Source organism: Meleagris gallopavo, chromosome Z (genome assembly GCF_000146605.3).
Source record: "Meleagris gallopavo isolate NT-WF06-2002-E0010 breed Aviagen turkey brand Nicholas breeding stock chromosome Z, Turkey_5.1, whole genome shotgun sequence".
Taxonomy (NCBI): domain Eukaryota; kingdom Metazoa; phylum Chordata; class Aves; order Galliformes; family Phasianidae; genus Meleagris; species Meleagris gallopavo.
In genome coordinates this window covers 64,171,405-64,179,129 of record NC_015041.2, presented here as the reverse complement: position 1 = coordinate 64,179,129, position 7,725 = coordinate 64,171,405, and positions in this window count along the sequence as shown.

Genomic DNA, 7,725 nt, shown 5'->3' with positions numbered 1-7,725 from the left:
GTTTCAGAAAGAAGTTCCAAGGCAAAACTGTGAACACTTTTCTTTTTAGATAATTTTCTTAAAATCCTTTATGGTTGTTCGAAGCCACATCTGCAGGTAATACTAAAAACTGTGCAGCAGGACTTGACAGGGGAGTGAGCTCCTGACAGTAATAAGTCAGAAAGCAAAGAAATGTAGAAACTGCAAGTTTTGTAAAAATTGGGCACGCAGTCACACTTTCTGTCTGCTCTTGATAAGGGCCCCATGGAACTGTGATGTGATAAACCTCAGGATTCTTTCAGCTGTGAAGTTCTTTCTGTCACTGCCATTGCAAAACACTGCAATTAATTATGCCATACAATAACTATATATTTAAATGATCTGATATTGACACTCAGCTACAGAAACCATTCAATTTGTACTCCCTATATTTTCTGACTTTTATGATGGAAATTTTGTTTTTTTTCACTGTCACTGTTTACATTATTTTAAAGATTTCCTTCAAACACAAATTTCATCAATTTAAGTGTGCATTTCACTGAGGGGAAAAAAAAAAAAGAAGAAGTGGATGGTATAAAGAAGTACTCCATCAGTGTTAGAACACTGAATCATAATTTCAATTTATTTACAGCTTTGAAAACATTTCACTTACTTTTCAGTGCACAGTTTGAAGCATCTTAGGTCAAGATTACAACAATGTTCTTTTTGTTATCATAATATGGGAAAAGTGCACGTACTACATCCTTAACAGCAGTATACTAAAACTTAAATCATGTCATAGATTGAAAGGGATTTCCCAAATGATAGTGTCAAATGGGGAAAAAAAAATAACCTAGATCAGTCAGTCACCTATCAGATGAGTGCACCTGGCTGGGACAACACAGTCTACTATATCTCATCAGACACATGGTGTTTAGCTATTTCAGGAGTCATTCAAATACATTAAACACTGAGTTTCAGTTGGCTGAAATGCAGTTCGCATATTTTGTTTTTCTGTCTTGTCTGATTTCCTTTTAAGTTCTAGAGAACAGCCAAATAAGGCACAGAAGATTTTCCTTATGCAAAATGAGTTACTGTCTTATGTGACCTGTGTTTCAGATGTATTTTTCCCAAGAATTATACAGAGAAAATTTGAGTAACATAAAAAAAAATCATGTGTGGGTCAGGCACAGAAAAAGCAGTTTCAGAAAACTAATATAAAGTTGAATAAAAGTTAGTAATGACCAGTCACAAGCCATAACTACATTATTCTTCCTAAACTGGCCACTGTCATGGGCAGAGAAGCTGTGGAGGGCAAACTAAGGAAAGGTTCTTAACGCTTTTGCTATCAACAACAGAATTGCTACTTGTGACGGAACAAAACTGCCAGTAAAGTCTATTATATCCTGATGAAGAATGCACCTTCACAAGCAGGGGTTGGAGAAAGGATTTCCTGCCTTTGGCCTGGAAGTGCATTTAGCCTCAATACCAAGCCTGCCTCACTGCAAACGGTTCGGAGACGTAAAGGCTGTTAATGTACCAAGACCTAACCTTCAGCAGCTTGTTTCTGTCTGCTTCTACTTCTTTCTTCTACAGCAGCAGCAGTGGAGGAAGAGACCTTACCCGAACACTGCAACAGTCTGCATATAGAACACAATGTATAACTGAAAACACAGAAATGGGAGACATGGGAAAGCATAATGTATTTAAGCAAAATTTCAGTGTAATGTTATCTAGGTCCATAACTGCCCTGCGGAAACTATACTTGGTTCATTTGATCATAAGCATAAATTTCAAATTATGAATATATTAGTCTTCTTCTTAACTGCAGTTTAAATATCTCAGGCTCCTGTGCATTCCATTCCAGATTTGCTAGGTCCTAGTAATCCAAACTATTCAGCCCAAAAATCATGGAAAGAAAAACAAATTTTCTCATAAGATTTTCTACTCTGTTCTTTTCCCAAAGATTAAGGTCGTCATATTTTTTTTGCTCATACAGAAGTTATATCACAGAATCACAGAATTGTAGAGGTTGGAAGGGACCTCGAGAGATCATCAAGTCCAACCCCCCTGCCAAAGCAGGTTCCCTACACCAGGTCGCACAGGTAGGTGTCCAGGTGAGTCTTGAATATTTCCAGAGAAGGAGACTCCACAACCTCCCTGGGCAGCCTGTTCCAGTGCTCCGTCACCCTCACCGTAAAGAAGTTCTTACGCACATTTGTGTGGAAACTTCCTATGCTGCAGTTTCTGGCCGTTCCCCCTTGTCCTGTCTCCACACACTGCTGAAAACAGCCTGGCCTCGCCACTCTGCCCCCACAACTTAGATATTTACAGATCTGGATCAGGTCCCCTCTCAGTCTACTTTTCTCAAGGCTAAACAGACCCAGGTCACTCAGCCTTTCTTCATAGGGGAGATGCTCCAGGCCCTTCACCATCTTTGTGGCCCTCCGCTGGACTCTTTCCAAGAGATCCCTGTCTTTTTTGAACTGGGGAGCCCAGAACTGGACACAGTACTCCAGATAAGGCCTTACCAGAGCAAGTAGAGGGGGAGGATCACCTCCCTTGACCTGTTGGCCACGCTCTTTTATATATATATATATATATATATGTATGTATGTATGTATGTATGTATGTATGTATGTATGTATGTATATGTATATGTATACACGCTCTATATATATGTAGTTAGATCCTAATTGATCACAAACAACCATTTCAGGTAATCAAACTTTCTTGGCTTTCAGCCTTACGTACACAATGTATCTCAAGCATGTATTTATGGTTCACTAATGTACCATCTCCATATCTTACAGCTTTATTATTTTTATTTGTATTATTTTTATTTTATTATGCAGAAAATCTGGAGAAATATTCTTACATGATACTAATTCAGAAAAATTTCTGAACAGTGCTGAATTTCTATTAGGGGCTAAATATGTAAAATAGATTTTAGCAATACATTGAAATTGAGTATGTTGAAGAATATCTGTTGTGGTTTATAATCTTAGTCCGAGTTTGATAGTGTTATGAATCAAGGAAAACGCCACTAATGTATGCAACAGCAAAACACACTTGTTGATCTTTTTGTTTTTCAAAGTTCTGTAAAGTCTCCTTCTTTTTCTATGACACTTCACAGTCGCACTTACAGAAACAGGACAAGTCAAACAGGAAACGTGGTATCAGTCCGACTGGTCACAGTCTCGAGCAGCTTTCAGTTTGGACTTGATTCATATTTTGAAGATTATCTTCAGAAGTAAGAGATAATTAACTACTTTAAGAAGTCAGAAAGCTTATGTTCCAAAGGCTTGAGTACAGCACTGAGTAGTATCAGGTCACCAAAAGTCAAGCCATTTAACTCCCTCCTCTGCAGTACTGGATACTTTGAGATTATATGCACAACGCTTTCTACCAGTAACTTACAAACTATGATATTAAAAGGCCTTTGAACTTCAGTACGCCTTTAGGGATGTTTATTATTAATTTTATGGGTCTCGTATTAAGACACCTGAGCCATTTTTGTAATCCGGATCAGCCCACTTACATATACTATCAGGAAATCATCCTTCCATATCATTTGATACTGTAATATTACTCTGCTTAATGTTATTCATTGGAACTGCTAACGCTAATCCAATTACTCTTGAGTTGTTTCCAGAACAATAAAAACTGTGAAGCAAGAGATATTAACTTCGTACAGAGCTGTCATTATGATTACTAGTGTGACTGTAAGTGTGACACAGACTTGCAGAGGTCTTCTCAGCTGTTAATCTAGATGGGTAAATTTGAGGTTGCTTGCGAATTGCAAAAATACCATGATTGTTCATTGCTCTCAATTCTTTTGTCCAAAATAAATTGAAAGTTCCTTAAAATTTGGGGCTAGGGACTACAAATCAATTTTGAAATGATTGACTTTTTTGTAGTATTCTGACTGTACTTCCTTGATATGTAAATATACCCATTGGTCCACTGTCCCAGCCAACAAAAGGCAGCAAGTTACGCTATGCTAAGAAGTTGATCAGACAAAGCCATGCAGAGACTTGTACTTATCTCACAAGACACTAACACAGCAGAGAACTCTCTTACTGTTCAGTTGGCTAAAAGATCTTCAGACAAGGTGAAGGCACAAGGCAGTTTATTAGTTCAGCTCATATAAATAATACTTGGTCAGACATTCACAAACCATGTCATAAACTTTACAGTAAATAACCCAGTTCAAGTACTTCAGCCAACAACATGACTCAGACCAAATCCCTATGTTCACAGTCAGCCACAGCAGAGGATGTAAATACACTCAGATTCTGAAGAAGTATGTAGCATCCTGCTGTACACCATGTCATATCAAGCATAGATACACTAAGGGCCTCAGGAAGTGTGAGTCTCCCAAGGCAGTTGAGGAAGACCGTAAGAAGTCGGAGGAAAACAGGCTATATTCTGATAGCAGAAGATAGGCTGTTGCTAGAGGGACCATGGCTGGAATGTGCCTCTGCACAGAAAGCACAATAAAGCACATGGGGAATCTGAGACAGACATATGTTCATGACACTTCAAAACTCCCAAGAAAAAAAGACAGACGTAACTACTACAAATGGGTGTAAATAAAATTTGGTTGTTATCAAGATAAAGATACATCATGCTGGTTTTCAGTCACCACCTTACTGAAAAACATTAGACATTCACTCATAATGCTCAAGAAGGAGTCATTTTTGTGCTCAATATCAGCGCCAAAACAAAGGAGAAGAATGCATGTTTTATCATTTCTTTGAAGCGTAGCCCAGAATGAAACTGTTGCTTGACTCTGAACATACACTGTGCAGAACATGAGTAACCCCACTGAGATTAGAATGAAAGCTGCTGTTTCCTAAAAGAATGAAGTTAGTGGAAAATATAATCTCTCAACTTCAAATTTTATTTTATGTTTTACATATATCCAGCCACTCCATTAGTAAGTTGACTTTCCCTGAGCCTGCAGAGAAAGTCAATCAACCAAATAAACAAACAAAAAACTTCTGTACGTGGGTGCTGTTTCTCGTTTTACAAGTGTATTTCCACAAAAATTTAATGCAGTGCAGCAGAAAGATTAAGTTCATCATTCAGTTAAATTAGTAGAGATTTCCCATGTGACAGTGTGACAGTGGTACTTTTGCCTTGAGCCTGAATGTGGTTATCTTATACAAAAAGTTCAGTAACTGGATACTGACCCTATTGTCACTTAGGTCTGTTTGGAACAGGAACAATTCTAGTAAAGCCAGAGGATTTTATTTGGACACACGAAAGGAACATCATTATTATATAGAGCAGCTGAGCAGGTCAACTGTTAAACAGCTGTAAATCAGTTCTACTTGCAAAGAAATGTTTTGAATCCGATAGACTTACTTGCATGTGTTTTATCTATATGAACTGTTACAGTGATTTTCATGCATTTTTGCTGGAGTAGAAATTAGATAAAAGAATGAAATAACAGTATTTAGTATTCTGTATCATTTTACACTTCCCTCTTCATGCCAGACAAGGAGAAGCGTACTTTGAAAATAAATAGTCGTTAATAAGATCTCACACATAACTGTAATGCTTTCTGTGAAGGAAGAGATCCTGAAGCTGATACATCTTTTAGTAATAGCTCTTTGCATTATCATAGTGCAAGTGGTAGAAGACAGGGGGAAGGGTGTTGAAACATGTGCTATTATTTTGCTTCAGAGGGCTCTTCAACTCATTTTCTTGCTGCCTGCACATTACAAAATACCCAGTTGGCAACTTCTCTCTGATTTATAGGAAAGGTCAGCTAAACCCAAGCAGGCATTTTCCTAAGTATCAAGATATCTTTCTGTGTGTATACTCTGTCTAGTTGAAAGGAAATTGAAAACTGAAGTATTAGCAAGGCTAAACAATAACAGTGATGCTATCTTTAATCACTGTCACTTTTAGTGATTTTACTTTCTAGAATTGAATAGCTTGTTTATCATTATTAAGATTACAAATTTAGAGGAGTTCTCTGCTTGTCACGATGCTTCCCTAAAAACAGACTGATAGGATGAAAGTTCCATCTTCATCTGGTGTGTTATTGCTATGCTACCAGGTTAACACTACAGAGCAGAGAAAGCATGTTGAAAATAACCTTGCAGTTCTTATCTACACTTTGCAGTTCCTCTGAGGTCAACATGAGACTTGCACCAAAGCCAGTCCTTCCTAGAAACTGCAGTTCTTTCCAGCTGTCACCTCTTTGACATCTAAAATATCAGTTTTTCAAGATGTGCTTAATTAGACTGCAGTAGCAGCACTCAGTGAATGTTTATTTTCTAGATGCAAACAGTATTAGCAGGTTTTTTTACAACAGAAGAAGGAAAAAAAACACTGTAAGGTTACTACAGGGTGCACAAAGAAAGTGAGGAAACCTTATGAAATTAATACTTGCATAAACTTACATGTTTATCCAATCATACCAAATAAATTGAAATATTGGCATCAACGTTTGTTTAAGTAAAGGCACATTAACAAAAATTGTAAGTATAAATAAAAGCTGATAAAAGTTTGGCAATATCCCTGAAGAAAATTGCTGAAGTGTCCAGAATCAACATACCAAAACCTTCTCTATATTAAAATAGTATATCACACTTGCCAAGAGACCAAGGGGAAAAGAAAATCATAGGAAATTGATTTTTCAGTATTGGTTTTGTTTATTTTTCGCAATTATCTTCAGCATGGAGACCACAGCTGGACCTTGTGTGTGCACCCTGAAATTCATACAGGAGAAAAGTAGGTTAATCATACATTTATTAAAGCAGAAAACTCTTTTCTCCATGCAGTCAATTCAGTGTAGATGGCATATGAATCTAAGCTTAAAAATTAGCATATACATGTTGAGGTCAGAAGGCAAGATCTGCAGACCAGGACCCTCCACACAATTAATTTTCCATTAAGGCCATGAACACATCACAGTTGCAGCTTGAGAGAACTTCAGTCACCTGGCAGAGCAATAATGATCCTTTGTAAAAGTCCCATCTACAATGTCCTTCACTGAGTTTCACTTTAATCCTCCATTCCTTTGAAGTAAGCTGAGCTGAACATGCCCAAATGTCAGTGCAAAGTCCAGACAGGGCAGGCATATTTTTGAACAGAGAGCACAAGAAAGTCTTGGGAATGTATAAGCCTTTATTTGAATCCCATCTGTGTTCTCTTGTTTGCAAAAAAATAGAGAATTATCTCAGCAGCTTCTTGACAACTCAGCTAGAGCAGTGGGCAGAAAAAATAGTAATAATTCACGGCCAAATCTTCTGTTCCAAGCAATCACTGGAAATATTCCATAAACCACTTAGTGGTCAACTTTCACAGTGCATCTCCAATTAAAAGCACTAACTGTTTCAAGACAGAGTTTTGAACAAACATCTGCTGCTGATTGCAACCACTACACAGTACTTGGTCTTTTCCCTGAGAAAGAGATTTGGGGGTGAATTCCAAAATGTAGCCCTGCAAGTGGCAGGGGGTTGGAGATGCATGACCCTTGAGGTCTCTTCCAACTGGGCCATTCTGTGATTCTGTAATTCTGTCTCTATATTATTCTGGAAGGGTCCATCAGAGAGTTTTTCTGGTAGGGGAAAAATCACCTCAAGAGCTCTGCTGTATCTTCCCCCAGTCATCAGGACACAACACAGGACATAGGAAGAAATTTTGTAGCATCTCTGGGAAGCAAGGAAACACCAAGCATGCTCTCATCTCTATCTTAGCAACACGTGCCACATCCATTTCCACCAGAGCAGGTTGAAGATGTTATTT